Raw genomic sequence first — 20,737 nt, 5'->3', positions numbered from 1 at the left:
GGGGGTGTCCCTTGACCTGACTTCTTTCAAGCAATTGTGGACGAGGAGAGCACCAACCTCGTCGTGGGATTCTTTGTGCCTCGTGGCGAGGACTTTTGCTGAGCTTCTTGAAAATCACAATCGATACTCGATGTTGCAGATCGAGCAGAGCGAGAACCACCGGGAAGTGAGGAGAACTTGCTAAAGCGTGACTTTAGCTTGGCTGGGTTGCTAGGGCGTTACCCTTGCTTGGCTGGTTCTGTAACCGTTGTGGTCGCGGCACTACCGTCGGCTCCCGAGGAGACTAGGACCGAAGCACGTTGACAGAGGGTTTGGTGGCACTGAAAGTCGGCTTCTGAGAAGACTAGGACTAGGAGTGTGATCACCGGTAAGAGAAAGAGAAAGAGAGGGAGAGGAGTTGCTCTTAGAGAGGTTGCTCTAGAGAGAACTTAGATCATCTTAGAGATGTTGTGATGTTGTGAATGTGTTTTTTAGAATGAGAGGAGAAGGTGTTTATATAGGGAAGAAAAAGAAGAGTGAAATGATGAGTGGAAGAAAAATAATGAAAGTAGATCTAAGTTCACTTGTAAAATATGGAAAAGATAGAGAAAAGATGAAATGAAAGCAAAGCATGAAGGTGCAGCAACATGGAAGTGGTGATGATCTATTAAAGAGATTGTAGAAGAAAAATATATCCAAGGAAAAAGAGAAAAGCATCTAGCTTTCTTCATGTGGGTAGGAAACATGAACATGTGAATATTGAGCTGGTTTTAGGTCAGTTTCTGCCCCTTTATTCCTTTAATTATTTCTCCAACAAGACTTCATTATATGCCTTTGACTTCTTCATATGAAATGTTTCACTATGAGTGTAGATCATCCTGACAAATTTTCAGATTTTTATTCCATGTGGTTGGGCCGAAAATGCTGCTGGACCTCTTACAGGTCCAGTTTTCCAATTTTGCTTCTGTAGAAAATTGGGCTGATTGTTTGAAGGCCTTCCACTCAAAAAAAGCTCTGACACTCTTCATAAGAAATGATCCTTGGTCTGTATAGAATGGATCTGCAGAGTTTCAGCTCATTTCAAGTTCATTTGGTCAGTCTGCCGGCCCTCCTTCCTTGTTTAGCTCGGTTTCTCCTAGCCGAAGTAGGAAAATGTGCTAAAGTTGACTTTTCATGTTTCCATGCTTCCATGCTTTCATAGTAGGCTTTATTTAGCCTCTAAATATATATTTCGAACTTGTCGACAATATATAGCTTGAGCCACTGACATTGGCTCAATTTCTCCAAGACACGCCTTGTCAGGCCAAAATGCTTATTTTGGGTCCAAACATTGCCCCCCAGACCTCGAAGTCAAAGGTCTTCGTCTTGACTGAAGAGGTCTTGAATCAGCACTCCTCTTATAATGTCGTTGCTCCAAAGCCACTTGTATTGGCTTGACTAAAATTACTTGAACAGTAGCCTCTCTCCCTCTTAATTATACATATATAGTGAGCATACATATATTAATCGCCAGTCTTCCTTCGCGAACCATCCTTTGCGAGGCCATGTAATTAAAACCACTTCGCTGCCAACAATTCGCAACCCAGCTTTCGCCACAATTATTGGCAAAAATATTGATTTGACCTCCTCCACTGCTAATACCATAATAGGCATATTAAATGCCTCTTGTATATGTGCCCAAACCAATACCAATGGCCTCTTAAGTATATTAGCAAGTTCCAGCCACTATTAGGCAAGAACACAATTTTTTGCATCCTCCGCGACACACAAATTTGAAACTCTTTTTGTATTTTTTGTTTTTTTTTTTTTTTTTTAATAAGACAATGTGAATCAAGGTTTAGACATGCGGCCCAAGTATAGTCGTCTAGACACAAATTTTCTTTCAAATCCTTTGGGCAACCTTACTGAAATGGCCAGATGGGGGAGGGCGAACAAGAGAGGCAGAATCCATTTTGGCATGAGCTACTCCCACATAGTGGTTTAGGCCCATTTGCACGCACTTCTGGATTCAAGAACCTGTCATGAACGTTATCCCCTTTCTAGACACCATTTCACATAGGCTATACTTACTAAGATGAGAAAGGTCATAAGTGTTAAGACAGTTCAACAAGTGTTAATAAAAGCCGCCCTTAACCTTAAGGGACCTGAACTAGGCACCAATAAGGAGTTTAGGCCAATATTAACAAAAGAGACTTCACCTATTCCGTTATGATTCACAACCCCTTACCAAATTCAACTTTTTTTTTTTTTTTTTTACCATGAAAATAAAGGTAAAAAACTAAAAACTAACAGAAAATTAACAACAAAACAAGGAGCTAGCAGCGACGTCCAGCCTGTAAGAGAGCTTGTAGGAAAAGAACAAAGATACTTCTCCTTGAAGAATTTGGAGGAATTTGGCTCCAGAGAGGGGTAATCTTGCCCCCCAAGTATCTTTGTTGGTTGGCGAAGCATGATCTTCAATTGCACTTTTGGAGATGAAGATGTTTCAAGATCGGCTTTGTCGCCAACTACCATGTCATAGAACATGGTGTCTTCAGGATTAGCCACAGATTGGCCATTATAGACGACCACTTGCTGGTCTGAATTCTCCACGTCAAGAGCTTCACTTGCTGGATAATTGTAAACAAGAGTTAACTTGTATTGATGATACTCAAATTTACAGTTGCGAAGGACAACTTGGCCACTAAAATAATTGTTCTGGCCATTCATGCAACGTGGGTTGTAGATGTGCCCTCCACATATATCAAAGCCACCGCTTGGCCTTGAAGAATATATGAAGAAATTCAAGTTGAATTGATTAATAAAGCCACAGATTGGCTTCTGTAGGCCACAACTTAATTGATAATTAAGTTGGTCCTGATTTTGATCACCGGAACCATGACGTCCAGTAGCAGAGTCACAATTAAAATGATCATGAACTTGCTTCTTTTGATCAAAGGGATGATCATGGGTCATATCTTGCCCCCCATGCATCTGATCAGTAGCCACATATTTGGCTTGATCAGTGGAGAAATCAGCTATATGTTCAGAGACAATTTCATTGTCAGAAAAACATTCTTGTGGACCGTCTTCTCCATGCACAACCTCTGTGTAAGGCTGTGACTCAACAGTGAGACCCTTACGTTGATTGCCACCTATAGGCAAGTTAGTCTCAGAAATGACCTCTTCGCGAGCAGGTTCTGGAATCGTGAACTCATCGAGCCGTCGACGGTCCTCCGCGAGGGCTTTACTCAGATTCTCATGGTATGCGGTAGAATTCTTTTGAAGGATATCAAGCCGCTCTTCTATGCTCGCATTCTCTGGAATGGGAATGGGCACATAGCCTTCTATCGTCGCCATGACTTCAGGAATTTCTTTTGGTAAAGAATTTCCTCTGGCATCCCAATGATGGTGAACATAAAAAGACTCTGGTGTTGTCCCACTGGGCGTGCCAAAATGTTTGTTTTGAAGCCCGGTGGTTGAATGTCTTCAAGAAAAGAAAAAAAATTCTAACCTTGTCCCACTGGGCGTGCCAAAATGTTTGTTTTGAAGCCCGGTGGTTGAATGTCTTGTCCCACTGGGCGTGCCAAAATGTTTGTTTTGAAGCCCGGTGGTTGAAAAATTCTAACCTTGTCCCACTGGGCGTGCCAAAATGTTTGGCTCCAATTTTGCTGCAGCTGGTCAACAGTCTCTTTTCTGCGCGGGCGTGCCAGCACCGTTCGGGTGCGGTCGTCGGGGGTGTCCCTTGACCTGACTTCTTTCAAGCAATTGTGGACGAGGAGAGCATCAACCTCGTCGTGGGATTCTTTGTGCCTCGTGGCGAGGACTTTTGCTGAGCTTTTTGAAAATCACAATCGATACTCGATGTTGCAGATCGAGCAGAGCGAGAACCACCGGGAAGTGAGGAGAACTTGCTAAAGCGTGACTTTAGCTTGGCTGGGTTGCTAGGGTGTTACCCTTGCTTGGCTGGTTCTGTAACCGTTGTGGTCGCGGCACTACCGTCGGCTCCCGAGGAGACTAGGACCGAAGCACGTTGACAGAGGGTTTGGTGGCACTGAAAGTCGGCTTCTGAGAAGACTAGGACTAGGAGTGTGATCACCGGTAAGAGAAAGAGAAAGAGAGGGAGAGGAGTTGCTCTTAGAGAGGTTGCTCTAGAGAGAACTTAGATCATCTTAGAGATGTTGTGATGTTGTGAATGTGTTTTTTAGAATGAGAGGAGAAGGTGTTTATATAGGGAAGAAAAAGAAGAGTGAAATGATGAGTGGAAGAAAAATAATGAAAGTAGATCTAAGTTCACTTGTAAAATATGGAAAAGATAGAGAAAAGATGAAATGAAAGCAAAGCATGAAGGTGCAGCAACATGGAAGTGGTGATGATCTATTAAAGAGATTGTAGAAGAAAAATATATCCAAGGAAAAAGAGAAAAGCATCTAGCTTTCTTCATGTGGGTAGGAAACATGAACATGTGAATATTGAGCTGGTTTTAGGTCAGTTTCTGCCCCTTTATTCCTTTAATTATTTCTCCAACAAGACTTCATTATATGCCTTCGACTTCTTCATATGAAATGTTCCACTATGAGTGTAGATCATCCTGACAAATTTTCAGATTTTTATTTCATGTGGTTGGGCCGAAAATGCTGCTGGACCTCTTACAGGTCCAGTTTTCCAGTTTTGCTTCTGTAGAACATTGGGCTGATTGTTTGAAGGCCTTCCACTCAAAAAAAGCTCTGACACTCTTCATAAGAAATGATCCTTGGGCTGTATAGAATGGATCTGCAGAGTTTCAGCTCATTTCAAGTTCATTTGGTCAGTCTGCCGGCCCTCCTTCCTTGTTTAGCTCGGTTTCTCCTAGCCGAAGTAGGAAAATGTGCTAAAGTTGACTTTTCATGTTTCCATGCTTCCATGCTTTCATAGTAGGCTTTATTTAGCCTCTAAATATATATTTCGAACTTGTCGACAATATATAGCTTGAGCCACTGACATTGGCTCAATTTCTCCAAGACACGCCTTGTCAGGCCAAAATGCTTATTTTGGGTCCAAACAATAGGAGGGGGACCAAACCAAACCTCCCTACAAAAGCAACGAAAAGAAATAAGCTATCGTAACCGAAATTGGGGAAAACCCAATTGGTCACTCTGACAATGCGATAAAAGAAAAGATGGTGGAGCATCCCACCACACCATATTAGGAGCAGTCGTACCATAATTCGCCAAAGCATCAGCTACCTTATTACCTTCACGAAAAATATGAGATACACGAAAAGTCATTTGAGAAATCTTGAACAAGCAATTGAGCCAGCTAATACGAAGTTGCCAGGGGACCAACAAAGGAGATTTAATAAAATCCAGAATAAGAGAAGAGTCCACTTCTAGCCATACGTGCTTCCAATCACGAACCCATGGAAATTTGTTAAAAAGTTTGTAAATAATGTAATAAAATAATATGTTGTGAGTAATAAATGCAAGGAAAGAATTTGGGAAAGTGATTCATTTGGGGTTTGGAAGGAACCATTTTCCCCTTTATTTTCCCTTCCTTTAGGAAATGATTTCCTTTCCTTTTGCACTCCAAATGCACAAGTTTCCTTTCCTGATGCTTATTTTCCGCAAACCAAACGTGGTCTGAAGGTTTTGACATCTTTGCTTATGTTTTCAAGTACCGGTAGATCCAGAGAACTGGGAAGGCTGCTGTAAATGTGTATATGTTTCTCATACAAGTTAATTGCTTTTCATTTTTACCGCAATAATAGATCGTCAAAAACTTAAAATAACTGAGAAAAAGTGGTCAATGAACTCGCACTTGCCTTGATTAATTGGTTTGATATTTTTGGGTTGCGATTCTTTTGCTTTTGCAGCATTAAAATTGCCTAGCTAGCTTTCTACTTTTGATATATAGTGATCGCAGCATTGTTATTAAAGATGGATTTACAGATAACACAATCAACAGATCAACTATAATGGTTATACGTCCCCCTCGTTGTATAATGGTTATCCTATTATTAATAATATTCGGGCGTGGGGCTGAGCCTCCAAGTTAGGTTGGGTTCCAAATCCCTTGCAAAAAAAAAAAAAATTAAAGATGGATTTATTCAACCCGGCCTAGACCCAAGCTTTTATTTTGTCCAACAAATAATAGATCACAAGTACGTAAGCAATAATTGATGTCTATGAATCCTAGTACTATGATTTTTTGAATGATAATTGTTTACCTTATTATAATTCATATCATAGTAAACAACAGTACACTGATCCGATCAACTGCGCATGTGAAAATAAATCAAACGCTGGCTGGCTTAGAAATTGCCAACTTGGATACAAATTCATCAATATTCTTATCCGAGGTGCCACCCTCGCTCACTGCCTCAATAGCCAGCTCCCTCCACTTTTTAGCATTCATTTTCATTTCAATCCCCATCTCCCCCATCACTTTCCTAATGCACAACTCAATCTCTTCTCTTCCTTCCACCCCACTATTCTCATCAACCTTTACTCTAACCCCCACCTTCCAAAGACCCTCAACCAATTTGGAATTAGTAGGCTGGTCGGCCCACTGTGGCATTACAACCATCGGCACTCCCAAGCTCAATGCCTCAATTGTCGAATTCCACCCACCGTGAGTCAAAAAACACCCTACTGCTTCGTGTGACAACACTTCGAGCTGAGGGCTCCAATTTACTAACAAGCCTTTTTCGGCCGTCTCTTCTTTGAACTTTTCCGGAAGCTTTGCCTCTTCGGAGTCCCTGACCACCCACAAGAAGTGGAAGTCGGTTGCCTTCAAGCCCAAGGCAAGTTCCTGCATTTGCTTGTCACTCAGATTGGCTATACTACCAAAGGCTACGTACACGACGGAGCCTGCTGGCTTGGTGTTGAGCCAGTCGGTGCAAACCGAGTCTCGATCTATCTCGAAGAGATGAATCCCATACTCCTTGTCGTCTCTGATGCTATTGTCCAAGTATTTAGATGGAATTGTTGGCCCTATTGTCAACATTGGACAAATTTGAGACATCGAATCCACCACCTGTAACATACCATTCGAATCAAATTAAGTCAAACGCTACTAGTTTTTCATTTCGTGAACAAAATTAGCAACGCACCTCTTCCTCTAACTTGTAGAAAGTGTTGGCGAAAATGAAATCAGCTTTATCGGTATTAGAGAATTGGTTCAACACCATCTCAAAGTAAGCTGGATACGAGCCCGGCACTGAAAAGTAGGACGGCATATCTTGAGGCTCAAGAATATGCAATCCGAGAGGAAGTTTATTAGGAGAAGAAGCTGGACTCCTAATTAGTCCATGATGATGCTCAAGATAGTAAGTGTAATTAACGGTGCAGGCTTGAGTAAAGAAGGCAGCAGTGGCTAGACCAAATTGTTTAGCTACATCCAAAGCCCAAGGCAAGAAGGCGTTATAAATTATGCAGTCAATAGGGTTTGGTGTTGACTTGTGCCTTGTAATGATCTCAGTTAAGGATTTGGAGCCCTCGGCTTCTAACGGGATAGATAGGCGGCGATGCTTTCAGCTCGCGCAAAGCCGCCGTCATCATACCCATCGGATATGGTCTCAAGTTGGACGGAGCCTGCCGATTTGGGTAGGTTCAAAGAGTTGGCGATGAAGATGGTATTGGCTAGGGTCACTTTGAGGCCCTTAGAAGAGGCTAGGCATTTGGAGAATTGGAGTAGCGGGTTTATGTGGCCTTGAGCTGGATAAGGAATTGCTAAAACATGAGCTCTATAGCCACTGCTTGCCATTGCCTCTCTCTCTTTAGCTCTCTCTCTCTAGGCTCTTGTAGTTATAGCTAATTTGTATATATATGGAGCTTGGTCGATCTCATGCACAGATATGGTTAAGTAAACTAGGATTATATAACACCGAATATAAGCCCAGTAGTATCAAAAAACAAATATTTAGTCAACAATAAAGGCTTGGCTATTGCATTTAGCAATTTTCCAACTTGTTTACAAGTTATAATTGTATATTGAATTGAGTAGATTTGAGTCGCAATCAGACGTAAGTGTGAGACGATTGACTGACTAGTAGGTGATCTTCTATATATCTGGACTAGGGAATTGGAATCCGTCATCTTTTTCCTGTTTTATCCTTTTGTCTCACACATCGAGCATTCGAGCAGAGCAGCAATGGCTATAGCAATAGTAAAGAGCCAAGAGATCGATCAACATCAATCTAATTAAATAAACTTTACTGTGTTAAATTCCGCAAGAGGATTGGACTCTGAATTGTTGGTTCGGATATCGATCTCAAATATTCGATCTGCATTAGCCAGATAATTGATTGGTTAGCACAAGAATTCGTAGGCAAACTCTATCAGATCATGACATGAATTATTTCTCAACTGTGCCTTGGACGACTAGGGCACCAGCTGCTGGTAGGGATGGCAAAAATCCCCATCTAGTAGGGTACCCATCGGGCAGTGGCGGAGCCATGATTTAATTTTAAGTGAGGCACTTACAAAATATCAATACTTCATAAAAAAATTAAAAAAAAAAAAACTAAAGTGATTTATTGTAAATTATTTAAAGCAATAAGCTAATAACTATATTAAATTTTTATAACTACATTAATTTTTTTGAAAATTAATTCAAAAGTAGAACTAAGTGTTAATAACTTAATATCAAAAAAATAATATGTATTACATATAAAATACAAATATTCAGTCCCAAACCAAAAAAAAAAAAAAAAAACCAAAAAAACCCATAAAGTCAACTACTGGGTACTGAGTTTTGAACCTCGATCAAATTATTGCTGACTAAAACAGAAACCACTGGGCAAGGCCTACCACATGTTAATTATTCAAACCAGCATATATATGTACCTTGGTACATACTTCCGAATTAAAAAAAAAAAACTCAGTGGGTCACGGGACTCACTGGGCCCCAACGTGGCTCCGTCACTGCCATCGGGTATTCGACCCTAACGGGGAGAAATTCGATGAAAATCGGGTAACGGGGATGGGGATCCCCAGTATTCGAATTTTGAAATCGGGTACCGGGCGGGGATAGTATTTTGATCCCCATCCCCATACCCACCCAATAACAATTATATGAAATATATATATATATATATATATATTATATCTATTTTTTTAATTATTTATAAATAAATATTTACGTAAACTTCATCTTTTTGTCAATAAAATTCATTGAAAAAGAGAACATCACCTTGTTGGAGTGAATGAGCAAGTTGTTAAGTTACATTAAGCAGTTCATTGTGGAATTTTTTTGTCGAATGCAGACTTTTATTGTTTTTTTTTTAAGCTAGACTTGTATTTGTTTTTGTTGGATTGAAATAAGCAATTTATTTTATTTTGATATTTGATTTTAACTTCATACTTGACAATCCATAATTTTTTGTATGAATTTTTCTACAATAAATTAGTAATATTGTTAACATGGATTTGGGGGGGGGTACCTTATTACCGAGATTGGGGCGGGTACGGGAATAAGGAATGAAATCGGGTATGAGGATGGTAATTTAATCCGCGTACCCTACCCTCCTCATTGCCATCCCTAGCTGCTGGCCATTTAAGGCATTGGAAAGTTGGAAATCAAAGGATGCAAATTAAAAAGTCGTCATATCATCTTTTTGCTCTAAAAAGTATATACAAAAACTACTTGACAGAAACAAAAAGATATTTTGTTAATAAATTCAGGAAGAAAATGTCAATTACATGTGTGGTTCATGATATCACAATATTAAAAAGTATACATATACAACACATTTTGAAAAATTAGAATGCGACATGTTGTCGGCATAAAAAAGTTAAACTTGGTTTTTTTTCATCATTCATCGGCATGAGTCGTTCTTGAATACTATTGTTCACGTACAGGTATAAATAGATCATCGAGTTACTAGCTAATCGGTAGCTAGAAGCTTAACATTCCTATATAGGCATTCCCCCGATATACTGATGCAAATGACTCCATATTCTATTCCATGTTCTTATTAGTTGAATTAGTTGTAGCTGGCCGGCTAGAAAGAAGGTGTTGGAAAGTAGAGTATTTTGATTGGAAAAGTTGTACCATATGGTTACACAAATGCATCCGCTAGCTTGATGCAGTAATACGTAGATGTAGAATACAACTAGCCTACTACAAAAGCTCATCTGCATTAATGCGGTGATTGGAAGCCCAGCCTTGTAACTAGTGCACTTAATTGAAACCAATCTTGCTTTTCAGGTGAATTGAAAATTGGGTTGGGCTGAAGTCCTAGTCCTGACTTTTCGGCCTTGGATTATTAATTAGCCTTTGGCCTTTTCTTTGTTGAAATGGAATGAGAAGAAGGTTGAGGTTGTGCCTATAATTAATAAATAAAGGGAAAATCTACATCTATCACGGTCAGGAGTAGGGCTGGGCACATGCCGAAATTGTGGTAATTCCGATACCGGGCCTGGAATAGAAGTTCGGTACGGTTTGGGTCATTTTGAGAATTGATCCCGACAAGCCTGAACCCGATCGGCAATGGGTTGGGATCGGTACCAGAAAAAAAAAAAAAAAAAAAAAAAAAAAACACAGTTTCCTGAGATTTCCCAGTTTGCATTTCTACTTTTCCATTACTTCAACCCTGCAATCAAATGACCATTTCAAAGAGAACAAGCAAGAGTGCAATCCCCTACAACACTTCATCATTCCATAATCCAAAAAGCTGATCTTATTCAATAAATCAAGCACATTATGAAGTATGAACAACACTAAAAGCTAAAAGCCTAAAACTGAAGAAAAAAAATGACCAAATCTGCAGTACTTAGTTGCATACTTGCAATTGCATACCAAACTACCAAAGTACCAAAACTGCAAGCTGCAGCTAAAAGCTAAACAAGAAGAAGAAAAAATGACCAAATGTCCAAATCTGCATATTGCAATATTGCACTATTGCATACCAAATTACCGAACCTGCAGGCTGCGGGTAAAAGCTAAAAAAGAAGAAAAGATTCAAAGAAGACCAAATCTGCATAGTGCATAGTGCATAGTTGCATACCAAACTACCAAAGTACTAAACCTGCAAGCTCCATCTAAAAGCTAAAACAGAAGAAGAAAAAAAGACCAAATGTCCAAATATGCATTTGCATATCAAATTCTGCATAGTGCATACCAAACCTGCAGTGACTTAGTGCATAGCTAAAACATAATCAACTAATATATGCAAGCACATTATTGATTATTCCAACAATCCATCATTAACAAACACTGACCAAAGCTGCATTAGTCCATTACATGCCACAATTTGACACTTCAATTCCAAACTGAATACAATGAAGTTCTTAAACACTAAAGCCATCAGTGAAAATATGCACACAACTAATTGAAATCTTCAAACATCTATCACATTACCAGCTACCACAAGCTTTCCCTTGCCTTTTGCTTTTGGAATTGGAGCTGGACACACATTGGTTTTGCTAGATGCAGTGCTTTCATGCTCTCCAAATTAAAAAAAAAAAAAAAGTAGTTAGTTAATGATTATGCACTGAAAATACTCAAAACACTCAAACACTTATAAAGAAAAGAGTTAGTTAGATACCTTGCTCAACTTCTTCATAAAACTCAATGTTTTCAATTGAGCAATCATCAACAACCTCTGCAATATCATCACCTAGCAACCAATTCTTCATGCAAATCAGTCCCTCCACTGTTTTAGGAGTTAATGAGCTCTTAAAACAGTCAATCACTCTGCCTTCTGTTGAAAAACAAGACTCTGAGGCCACTGTGGAGGTCTGAATTCCAAGAACATCTCTTGCTATAGCTGCTAAGACTGGAAACTTGCAACCATTTATCTTCCACCAACACAAGATGTCAAAGCAATCTTTATCATCAGTTGGGTCAATGGAGCATCTAGGTATTGATCTACTTCATGTGCTATGACTGCCTCACTACTTTCTTTAACAACCTTCTTCCAATTATTGAGCAGCTGGCCCCTAACTCCTCCTCTGCTATGGCTGCTTCTACTTGTAAGTGTGCTAGATGAAGAGCCTGGAGATTGCTGCCTTTGCAGGTAGGCCTGGGATAGGTTCTTGTTTTGGCATTTTTTGCCGGAACTGGAACTGAAGTCCCTCTTCCGATTCAGTGTGACCTGTTTTTTTGCCGGAATCATTATTTTCGGTTCGATTACAGGTTGAAACCGGTTCTTAGCCAGAAAGAAAACAGACTACTTTTTCCACCTTCCCAGCCACATTTCATTGCTGTTCATAATTTCAGAGACCATTAAACTTCAATGCAGAACACAACCAAGAGTCCAAGACAATCAAGTGAACACAACCAACACAATCAGTAGTACAATACATTGAAAATATAAAATCAAATGCATCAAAAGTTCAAAACCACTTCAATAGTTCAACATTACAGTTCAAATGTTCAACCTCTTCAAAGAACTTCCAGTGTTCAATGCAATTTTCAACACTTGGAAGTCTTCAATTACAGCTCAATAAGTTTATGAACTTCTAACTTCTTCAACTATGTAGTAGCAGCAATACACAAGTTCACAAATGCCATGAAAATGCCACAATGAAGTGATGAATTAAATAAAGAGTTCCAACTGCATTCTGCCACAATGCAATCTTGCACAAATCACAAATAGAACTTGAATCACAATGCAGTCTTGCGCAAATCAAATCATAAATGAGCAGTTGCGCACAATAGAAAGTTCATAGGAAAAAAATAAACGATTACTGGTCCTTGACTTGCTGCCTTGATTCTTCCAACTGCATTCTGCAAAACCAACATGATATTATCATTATTATGTCATTACCAATACACAGCAACATGCCAAAACTCTTTGCACACCAAGATGCCAAAATACAACAAAACACAGCAAGACATTATTAGTATTCTTCCCGAACACAAGCAATATTCATAATGCAATATTGAAGTGCAATATTTAAGTGCAAAGCTGCATACTTAATCAGTTTAAGTGCAAAGCTGCATACTTAAATCAGTTTAAGTGCAAACTGCAAAGTTCAAAGCTGCAAGCCACCAAACAATCTCAAAAATGAACCTAAACACTCTAAAGTGCAAAGCTGCATAGGTACTCAAAAATGAACCTAAACACTGCCTTTGCCCAATCATGCTGATTAGGTGGTCCAACTCTCTTAAGAGATGCCCTACTCCTAATTTGAGACAAAGGCACACTGAAATCATCCGGTTCATCACCATCCTCCTCAACCAACTCTTCTTCTTCATCAAAGTAACTTGTGTACTTCACATCCTCATCATCTTGCAGCCTATCAAATGCTTTCCTAACCCCTAAAGCTGTATCCAACATAATGTAGGTGGAATTCCACCTTGTTGGAACATCCAACACACAAATCTTCTTCGATTCAACATCCTCCTTTTCACAACAAGCCTTGAATGCATCCAACCTTGATGAGCTACTTCGGACATATCTAACTGCATTTCGGATACTACCAACAGATTTGTCCAATAAATGTAATGCAGACCTCACAATAAGGTTGATGATGTGTGTTAGACACCTAACATGCAGAAATTTACCCTCCAAAATAATTCCCTTTTCCCAACTGTTCATTTTTCTCCTAATGTAGTCTATTGCATGCTTATTTGCAGAAGCATTATCCATAGAAATAATTAACACCCTCTCAATAGACCAAGCCCTCAAACACGACTCCAAAATCTTTCCTACTGTAATTCCCTGATGATTTGGGATCACACAGAAATTGATAACTCTTTTGTGCAATTTCCACCCATTATCTATGAAATGGGCAGTTAAAACCATATAGTTAATGTTCTGAACCGATGTCCAAGTATCGGTTGTCAAACACACACAATGAGAGCTTAATTCCTTTCTCAGCTCTTCCTTCTCGTCTTATACATTTTCAGAAAATTTTTCACAATCACTTTCCTACATGGATCTTTCCATTTTGGAATAGCCACCTTACAGAAATACCTAAACCTCGGTTTTTCTATGGCACTAAATGGCATTTCATCCATGACTATCATAACAGTAGCAGCTTGAATGCAACCTTCCTGAGTCCAGTGCCTAGCAGTCATAGTATTATCCATATCATCACCTACAATTTGAGTTTGACCCCTTGCCAACTGATTTCTACCCGAATATTTCTAGCATATAACTTCGATGTGTTTTATCAGAGAACTAGTTCAATTACTAGTCGAATTACATGCAAGGTGAGTTGGACAATATTTACACTGTGCTCTTGTGGTGTGCCCAACCTGCTGCTCAACTCCGTCAACAATCCCCATAAGCGGGTGCTCCTCCTTGGTGAAATGCTCCCAAACCTAGCTTCAAGGAGATTTCTGTTGTGTGGCACCCCGAAGACCGGACTACCATAGCGCCGTCTTCTCAAGGAACCCTACACCCGCTACACTTAGGGAGAAAGTGCTTTGGGCCTAGAATTCCTTAAAGAGACAAGGCCTTTAGGTTAAAACAAAAAAAATCTATAAGCCCAACATTGTTAGGCCTCCATTAGTGGGCTTGGATCGTAACCACAAGGTTACAAACTAGGCAAGGAAGAGAAAGGAAGGTGGTGTTGCGTTGAGTTTGAAACCTACATCATTTTTAGTTTTTAGCCCAAGTTTACAATAGGTTCATTAAATGGAAATTTATGTGAGTCTTCTAAGTCTAGCCCACTATGACCTAAATTCAAATAGAGGTTCTAACCCTAAAGTTCTACTTTGGTGATAAGCAATCACAGACATCATCAACCATACATGTCTTTACAAAAATTTAACGAGATCGAACATGTCAAATAGAGAGAAAAATAAACTTTAGATAAAACAATTTGTGGCCTCCAAAAATAATCCTCCATACCTAAGCTTCGACAGCAACAGCCTGCAAAACAAACTAAAGTAGGGGTTAGGCTCCTACATCCAGTCATTGCCCATGCCCGCCCCTATATCTAAGTTTGAAAACATAAGTTATCTCTTTGACAAAAAGGTAGTAGATAAAACCGGTTTGCAATCCCACATGATCGTCATCACGTAAATAGAAATCCACGGCAATTGATCTCCTTCCACAACTTCCATCATAACTGTCACTCTAGCCAATCACTTTCTGGAATTCAATCATCATCACAAGGCTAGAGACAAAGAGGAAAATCAATAACAAGGATAGCATAGACGCATGACTCACTGTAGGTGCCCATCATACATTACTAGGATGTATCGGTGCCCTACACAACATACGTCAGCCGCGGGCCGTGCACGCTGCCCACCACCGGTGGTTTGGGATATCCAATCCCCAAAGAGGGTCAAACCATCTCCTTACATCCCTATCAATTGCCAACACCACATTCCAACCACGCAAACCATTTTAAGTATGAAAACAGATAATTTCCAAAACATGCAAGAGGCCTCAAATAAAACGTAGTATATGCAAGAAAAGCATAGATAGAGTTAAAGGCATCCCCTACCTGGAATCCGAGCTTTCCCTTGCAGTACTTGGCCTCAATGCAACCTTGTAGCAACCACCAACCTCACAAGATCCTACCAAGAAGCTGAGCCTAGATCAAATGAGCGACACAAACAACGATAAACAAGGCTAGCAATTCATTCTCAATACTCTCCGAAGAAAACCCTTCCTCCAATCTAATTTACTAGCTAATAACCAGACCATTTGGGTTCCAAGGAGGAGCTTGTTGTTAGGAAAAAGTGGTAAGAACACTTTTAAAAGACAAGTTGCTAAAAGCTTAAAACATACCTTAAAAAGGAACTGTCAAAGGTCAAGGAAAATTGTTCAAAATACTAGAGGTAAATTCTTGAGAAAATTTTGAAAGAAGGATGGTTTAACAACCAACTCAGTAAGATTGAAATGGTTATTGAATTTCAAGTTAAGCCATTCAAAGAGTAAAGGACTTAAAGGCTAAAGTAAAACAATGTGCAGATCTTTTCCAGAAATATAAGTTTCTGTACACGTATTTCAAAATTCTATAACTAATTCTAGAAAAATGATTTTGGAGTGATTCAAATTCTTAAACGTTTATTTTTGTGTCTACCATGTTTCTCTAGAAGAAACTGATCCCAAATTCCCAGCCTTTTAGCACCAGTTTTGAAATAAATGCAGCTGGGTCAGAATGTACTGAAAACTGAAAAACTGCAGCAAGTTGTTATTTTGTTCAAAGTTCTTTTGGTACCCAATATGGCCAGTCAAAGAGAACCCAAGACACTTAAGGGATATGTCTAATGCTTCTAAAGACCAAAAGCTTGAGTTACTTTCGGATACTATATGGGCAGGTGTTGTAGCTCAATGATATGATGTATTGAAACATGATGTTTGGACAGCTATAAGTAACAAGTAAACCCATGAACCAAGTACGATTTCAATACTCATGATATGGCCATGACCCCTAGCAAAATTCCTAGACATTAGGGTAAATGAGAAATCAAAGTTAAAGCAGCAAGATACCAACAACAGCAGTGACAAGTTTGTAATCTTCAAGAATTCGTAACAACAACCAAATTGAACATAGTGTTAAGGAAAGCATGATACTCACCAAAGACCAACCGAAAAGGTGAGTTTTCCTGAGGGCTTCAACTGGAAAGAGAGCTGAGGGAATTTGATTTGATCAAGCCCAGTTGCATGCCAAGAAGTTTACTTGATCTCGGACATGCAAAGTGAAACAAAAATTTCTCAATAAGTAGGAAAGTTGTTTAAACGTATTGAGCCTAAAGATTGAGGAAAGAGATAGGAACTTGATGGTATAATGATCTTACCAATTATTGGAATCAATCTCAAACAAGATTTGGGGGATTCGGGTAGAGCAAGAGGAGGGATGCGAGCAGAAATTGGGAGCAGATTCATTTCTGAGCAGCTCCCACTTAGATTAGTATACAGGTCTCAAAACGACTCTAATAGGGCTGAAATTTTGAGCTCCGATAGAAGAGACAAAGACGAACAACTATGATGATGAAGACATTTTGGTCAGAGGTCCTGAACTAGGCTTTTTGGGGCATGCAAGAAGACTGATATGCACAGGAACGAGAGGAAGGGTGAGAAGAGAAGGGTGAATGACAACCTTTGGCTTGGATACTTCCCTTTGAAGGCCTGGAATGATTTTCTAGGAGAAGTTGCCCTATGCATGGTGGCAACGTGGGACGGAGGAGCTGAAGGTTTTCCTTTCTCTCTGCCCAATTTTTGAAGAGAATAAGAAAAGAAGAAGACTTGGGTTTTTGCGTGTAAGGTAGAAGGCTCAATTTGTGGGCAGTAAAAGAGTTTGAATCAGATAAGTCATGGGGTAAGAAAATAGGTTGTAAAACTAGAATGATGGGGTTTCTAATTATTCGGACCGAAGCCTATCCCGTTTTAATGGAACGGGTCAGGACGGGCCCATACAATGATTTTTGAAGTTTACATCCCGTTTCGTCTCGTCATTTTTCAATACGGGTTCGGTTTTCCGGTTTCAGGTGCCCAGTGCTAGTCAGGAGGGCTTTGTTCCACACAAGCAAAGCACCTTTCCGACGATCTGATCACCGTCCCTTTCCCTTTCCTTTTCCTTTGGCTTTTTCGCTCTCGCTCTCTCTCTGACTCGTAGATAGGTCGTAGCCGTCCAAGTCCCCACTTGTTGTTCTTCCTCTGCTACTCTCTCTTTTTCTATCGACTCACCCACGTGTCTCTCCCTGATTGCTTATCAATCTCCACCCACAATCTAATCCTATGGGTGCTGCTGCTGTCCGTCTGAAACCACCGTAAACTCACACGCACTGCATGACACAAATGCACCACCCTCCTTCTCATATTATCATATCGCTCCATTCTATTCTCAAAATCTCGGGGTAACTATAACCATCGTAGCATTACTAATTACTAATTACTAGTTACATGACGTTAACTAATACAACTACAATTAATACAACTACTTATCAGTATTAATTAAAGCCAATAAGGCTTAAGGTTAAATTTTTGAAAACCCTGCGATTGCCCCTCTCTCTATAAAAGTCCAAAGCAACAAAATAAAATAAACAAAGGGTAAAAGAGTAAATAAGGCAGGAGAAAACCTAGAAGCAATTGTTCTCCCACGTTTAATCTTCCCACGTTTTCCAAAATCAAAATACTGAACTCCCTCTTCTAGACCGTGCAGAAACCAGTTATTGGTAAGCAGAAGACGATCTCCTCAAGGAGAAGTTCGCCAACAGAAAAAGGTAGGGAAAATCGTCCAAACAGTATCTGAACTTTTCTAGACTATTAATTTTCATATCTATACTTTGAAAAACATCAAAATGGTATCTGACGATCTAAGCCTGACCCAATTTTCGTACCTAGCAACAGTAAAAATGTTAACTCCGTTAAGTGTTGAGGGGTAAAACCGGTACTTCCGAAACAATTTTTTTTTTTGGGGTTAACCCTCTCCTTCTCTCTCTCTCTCTCTCTCTCTCTCTCTCTCTCTCTCTCTCTCTCTCTCTCTCTCTCTCTCTCTCTCTCTCTCTCTCTCTCTCTCTCTCTCTCTCTCTCTCTCTCTCCCTCCCTCCCCCCCTCTCTCTCTCTGATTGATTGATGAACTTCACAGCAGTGCTCTTTAGAGGAAGAAAGAAAGAACGAGAAATTGATTTTGATGCAGAGCGGAGGAGGAGCAAGTGTGAAGGCCAAGATTGGGAAGCTATTTCCAGAAATTGATTTGGACACCCAAATGTCTCTGGGTGACTTGCATACATAGCTCGAATCTTCCTTTCGAAAAGTTAGTCTCGGATTGTTGAGACCAAAGCTTCCCTCATTTTCCGATATCATGTTCAGGTAAAATGGTATGAATTGGATTATTGAAGGTCTCCCATAAGCTCTCTGAATTGTCATCTTCAAGAACAAAGTTGCCTGTATCGTTCAAGACCCAAAAGCAACAACTCCAGAAATGGACTCAGATTTCCAAAGCTGAACACCCTGAGGACTTGTAAGCACTAGTCCACTCAGTAGTCAAAGTGAGCCCTTAGCTACAACTGCAGGACTATCCTCATTTGCATACCACACTCACTTGTTAACCAAACGAACCAAAGCATGCACTGTGAGTCTGCAACTCCATCGTTTCTCCTAAACTCTACTCCATTTTCTCTTCTTCAATTTCCGCCATGAAACCCAGAACTCAAAGACTCTTGCTTTCCTTCTTCGCCCTCATTCTCATGCTCCACATTTCCCAAAGCTCTCAACTTTCAGACCACAAACCCATCTGATCAGACCCAGAAGATTGCGTGCTTCAGTAGTCACATTTTCTTCGAACCAAAACAAGCCCAACAAAGCAATGGAGGATCCCCACAAACCCATAGAGACCAGCTTGAAGAAGGCTCGACCCAGCGCAACAAATCGAATCCGACCCACAACGTTGGAGGAGGAGTCGTCGGCGGCGACGGTGGCGATTCTGGAGGCAGAGACGAAGCGGCGCTCGTCGAGGCCGGCGCTCCAGCCGACCAGAAAATCAGAGATTATTCTCGTCGAGGCTGTCTCTCCAGCCGCCCCAGATCGGAGATCTTTCTCGTTGAGGCCGGCGCTCAGAAACTTGCCGCCTTGTCGGTGAACTGAAGAAGAAGGCATGATTTGCCAACTCTTGCAAAAACAAATCAGAATCGAAATCGAAATCATAGAAAGGGTTGAATCAAATTCAGGGGCGCAGAGACACCTCAGTGGGCGGGCGCATCTGGAGAGGGTTGTGGCCGGGTTTGGGTTCACCGGTGGCGTGAGGCACGAAGTCGAGAGAGAGAGAGAGAGAGAGAGAGAGCTTTGTCCTTGGTTCGATGCAGCAGCAGTTCGAAGAAGAAGAAGAAGAAGAAGAAAGAAAGAAAGACATGGCAATTGCAAATCGCGAGTTAGGCTGCTCAGTTCGAGCCATGGGCAGTTTTTTTTTTTTGGCGATAATACCTGAAGTTCCAGATTTACCCCCCAAAATTTAACTCCGTTGACGACTTTACTGTTGCTAGGTACGGAAATTGGGTCGGGACCAAAACTTCAGGTACTATTATGATATTTTTCAAAGTATAGGTATGAAAATTAATAGTCTGGAAAAGTTCAGATACTGTTTGGACGAATTTCCCAAAAAGGTATGGTTTAATTACTTCTATCAAATTGTTGACTTTGATGAGGGTTTCAACTTTTCTTTTCCTTCTTCGTGTAGTTCTCGAAGATAGGGGGTCTTGGTAAATAAAAAACATATTGCAGAGGGAGAAGAGATGGAAGACTAAATCGGTTAGGTACCTAATCATGTTATCTCTACGTTTGGTAAGATTACTGTCGAAATTTTCTTTTGGTTCAATTGGTTGTTATACACAATTTTTGGGATTGTTGTTTTCCTAGCCTATTTGTTTACATTTACAAAATTTATGCAGATGTTAAAGGGAAGCAGATGGGCATGCTTAGTATGAAAGAGAAGAATTCGTTTTTAACACATAAGGTAATCACCTATCATAAAATATCTTTATGGATTTTGTTTTGGAATGTGGTTTCTTGATTTTCTTCTTAGTCATTTGTTTCATTTGGTTTCACTACCACAAATGTGGGCTAAGGATACTAATGTAACCCCACGTTTAGCCTAATGGTGACAACATAATTTTATTATTTACCTATTAATCTCATTCTACATTTTAGCAGTGGTGCATCGCTTTTGATCGGTGTGAATATCTCCCACCAATATTGCTAATGGTGCATATCTAATTTTATATAATTTTGAACTTATCACTTGTGAAGAGAAACTTGACATGTAACTTGGCTACTTGGCTCAGTCCTAAGAGCAAGTGCACCCGTAGTCAAGAAAAGGCAAAGTCGAGAAGTCAAGAATTCGACCAGTCAAGTTACTATTCACTGCCACTGGACATGGGTTTACACCCGTTGTTT

General features: G+C 40.1%; 1 long non-coding RNA gene and 1 pseudogene across 1 annotated transcript; one reads left to right on the top strand and one right to left on the bottom strand.

The window, feature by feature from the left end:
• Nucleotides 1–6,118: 6,118 nt before the first annotated feature.
• Nucleotides 6,119–7,800, bottom strand: LOC133743558 (UDP-glycosyltransferase 74F2-like; annotated as a pseudogene).
• A 10,194-nt stretch (nucleotides 7,801–17,994) lies between these two features.
• On the top strand, nucleotides 17,995–20,322 carry LOC133743802 (uncharacterized). Its single transcript, XR_009863270.1, has 3 exons — nucleotides 17,995–18,069; nucleotides 20,022–20,125; nucleotides 20,233–20,322. It is a non-coding gene; the product is annotated as an uncharacterized LOC133743802 (long non-coding RNA).
• Nucleotides 20,323–20,737: the final 415 nt, after the last annotated feature.

Source organism: Rosa rugosa, chromosome 4 (genome assembly GCF_958449725.1).
Source record: "Rosa rugosa chromosome 4, drRosRugo1.1, whole genome shotgun sequence".
NCBI lineage: Eukaryota > Viridiplantae > Streptophyta > Magnoliopsida > Rosales > Rosaceae > Rosa > Rosa rugosa.
This window is presented reverse-complemented; position numbering and strand designations above follow the sequence as displayed.